Genomic DNA, 3609 nt, shown 5'->3' on the forward strand with positions numbered 1-3609 from the left:
TCGATTTGAGATATAAAATAGAAATTTGATGAATGGTTGAAGAAAATTTTTGATTTTATTTTAAGGTGAAAGAATGTAAATGGAGAAGAAAAAAGGAAGAAGAAGAAGAAGATTAGGGTAAAAGTTGGGTCGGATTTTGGTTCTGGATCCGGGTCAGATCTGGGTTGGATAGAAATGGCATAAGTTAGTAAATATGTTTAAATCCTTTGGTCTTATGGTATTTTCTCTCTATTTTTGATTTATTTTTAATTTATTTTTTAATTGAAAATAGAGGAGGTCCATTCCAGATTTTTTTGACCCCTCTTGTCCCATTCCAGCATTTGATCCGAGAGAGAGAGAGAGCTATAATTAACAAACTCCGTCTACATACTTTTGAATTTATTGATAATTGTTTTCTTATTTTTTCTTTTAGAATCACAAATTTAAACAATCCAATAAGTAAATATATAATTCACTGTTATAGAAAATTATTTTAACTTTGGTAAATACAATGAAACCATATATGAATTATTAGAATTCAAATAAATATATTACTAAAGTTTAAGTCTATCAAATACAAATGTTCATAACTTTGTAAGATATAACCATCAAGAAACAAAATATTACATACTTTCCTGTGTAAAGAAATTAGAGATTCAAAAATGTTCCAACAAAAGAACAAAGGAATGCATGTATTGCAAAATGTGTAAGTTTTATATGTGAAGTGGAATCTACTGGGATTAGTACTATTGGTCAAGTGGCAGCTATTCCATTTCCAACTTTAATTCTCCAGACTCTACATTTTGAAGCTTGATCTGAACCTCCTGCTTCACTTTCCCAACAACAATGTTAATGATGCTGTCATCTATTAGCGGATTATCATGCGATTTTAGCCATTTCCCAATCTGCATATCCCCAAATATTCCTGGATCCCCAAACGCCATTGCAGATTTTCCCATTATGTCATCAGCAGAGAATGTATCATAATTATACACTTGCTGCAATCAACAGAGAAACCCATAAGATATACATATATATAACAGCTTTTATCAATGGTAAAAGTGCTTTGGATAATAGGCTTACCAGTTTTACATGACCATAGCTCTCAGGAACATACATCACGCGTTCTTGTATGGGTGGGCATTCGGATAGCTGTTCGGGTTGGGGTCGGGTATTTCAGATATTTGGGTATTTCGGGATAGGGATATAGAACTTGTTCGGGTATTTCTATACTTCAGGCCGGGTTTATGTATTTTTAGTTTTGGTTCGATTATTTCGGGTCGTGTTCCGATATTTAGATTAAAAAAAAAAAATCAAATTCTTCATTGTTCAAATTTCTTGTATTTAAAAATATACATTTAACTTAATTATTTTTTAATTTTTGATAGATTAAATGATGAGTAGATTTTGAGATAAAATTTAAAACTAAAAAGACACTAAATTGGTTATTATTTGAGAAAATGACCCAAATAGCACTACTCCAAGATTTTATCCTCAAAAGAGCACTCATGATCAAAAATCACAAAATAGGTTTCATTAAGTGTGTCATTTACCCTTATGCCCTCTCCCTTAATTCTCTTTGATTGATTAAATAAAAAAAATTGAGATTCCCGATTTGAAATATCTGTGTCGTCGTCTCCTTCTCTGCCGTCGTCGCCGTCTCCTCTCCGTCGTCGTCGTCGTGGTCGTCGTCGTTGCATATTCTGGTGTTCATCGTCTGTTCGTGGTGTTTAGATCTGTTGACTAGAAATTAGAACACCGATCAGAAATTCACCATGTCCACTTACAGTGCCTCCGGCGTGGTACGTATCCGATCGATATTGCATCCATACTATTCTCAGATTCTCGATTTTGATGCCAGTTTGGATTTATTGATCATCAACGAGTGATGTATTATGTTTACAGAGAACATTAAAATTGACTGTAGTAATGTTCCGTGTTATTTGCATTTAGCTACATTGAAAGGCATATGATGCTGTTTTTCATCTAACTTATTCAGGATACCTTTCCTAATAACGTATTAAGCTTTCCAGAACGCCTTGCCTATTGCAGGTTAATACTGATTCAGCTAGCTGTAACAATCAAGCTTCTGATACATTCGATTCGCTTGTTCCTTTGAATATCAATTCAGTGCTTTGTTCTACTGTGCAGAGAGGAGAACATGTACATCGTTTCTATTTTTGTTTTTTGGTTTGTGTTGTGTGTTGCTTGATTTCTTTTGACTGTTCATGATAGGCTTTCTAATCAAGTTATTTGTTGTTCTATTTTGATTGAAGTTGTTTTGTAGAACTAAGGAAGTTCTTTGCGTCTGTGGACAATGGATTTCAAAAAAATCTGTCAAGTGGGAGTTTCAAGTTGATTCGAACAGGAATGCTTCTTTCATTTCTATAGGGGAAAATCTTCACTACAAATATTTGATCAAGATTGTCTCGGAAGACTTTTGTGTTAAAGAGGCAGAAATCAGTTTGTCGTATGGTATTTCTTTGGACATGAGAAGTGTTGCTGAAAGTTTTCCTCCCATCTCCATAGTTTATGCTCGTCAGCTCAACATTTTCTTTGGAAAAAATAGATCATTTGATGGAATGCCTCAGCTGTGTATTAAGGTGTGTATGACTTTTTCAACTAAATTATTCAGGATACCTTTCCTAATCACTTATTAAGTCTTCCAGAACGCTTTGACTATTTCAGGTTAACACTAGCTGTAACAAACAAGCTTCTGATACATTTGCTTTGCATGTTCCTTTGAATGCCACTCCAGTTCGTTCTACTGTGCAGACAGGAGATTAGGTACATCCTTTCTAATTCTCTTTTTTTCTGTTTGTGTTTGTATGATTTTCTTCTTTTTTATACTGTTCAGGATAGGCTTCTTAACCAAGTACTAAGCCTTCCAGAACGTCTTGACTATTGCAGGTATACACTAGCTGTAACAAACAAGCTTCTGATACATTTGCTTTGCTTGTTCCATTGAATGACACTCCAGTGATTCGTTCTACTGTGCAGACAGGAAATCAGGTACATCCTCTCTGATCCCCTTTTCTTCTTTTTTTTCTGTATTTGTTTGTGTGGTTTTCTTCTTTCTTAGACTGTTCAGAATAGGCTTCCTAACCAAGTACTAAGCCTTCCAAAACTGTCTTGACTATTGCAGGTTAATATTGATTCAGCTAGCTGTAGAAGGCAAACTAGCGATACATATGCTTTACCTGTTCCATTGAATGCCACTCCAGTGATTCGTCCTACTGTGCAGACAGGAAATCAGGTACATCCTCTCTAATCCCCTTTTCTTTTTTTTTCTGTTTTTGTTTGTGTGGTTTTCTTCTTTCTTAGACTGTTCAGGATAGGCTTCCTAACCAAGTACTAAGCCTTCCAAAACCGTCTTGACTATTGCAGGTATACACTAGCTGTAACAAACAAGCTTCTGATACATTTGCTTCTCATGTTCCATTGAATGCCACTCCAGTGTATCGTTCTACTGTGCAGACAGGAGATCAGGTACATCCTCTCTAATTCCCTTTTTTCTGTTTGTGTTTGTATGGTTTTCTTCTTTTTTATACTGTTCAGGATAGGCTTCCTAACCAAGTACTAAGCCTTCCAGAACGTCTTGACTATTGCAGGTATACACTAGCTGTAACA

At 35.1% G+C, this 3609-nt stretch overlaps 1 pseudogene; it reads right to left on the reverse strand.

The window, feature by feature from the left end:
• Positions 1-725: 725 nt before the first annotated feature.
• The window catches only part of LOC108847855 (probable ADP-ribosylation factor GTPase-activating protein AGD13), a 19914-nt pseudogene continuing 17030 nt past the window's right edge, over positions 726-3609 (reverse strand).

The sequence above is a fragment of the Raphanus sativus genome, chromosome 1 (assembly GCF_000801105.2).
Source record: "Raphanus sativus cultivar WK10039 chromosome 1, ASM80110v3, whole genome shotgun sequence".
Taxonomy (NCBI): Eukaryota; Viridiplantae; Streptophyta; class Magnoliopsida; order Brassicales; family Brassicaceae; genus Raphanus; species Raphanus sativus.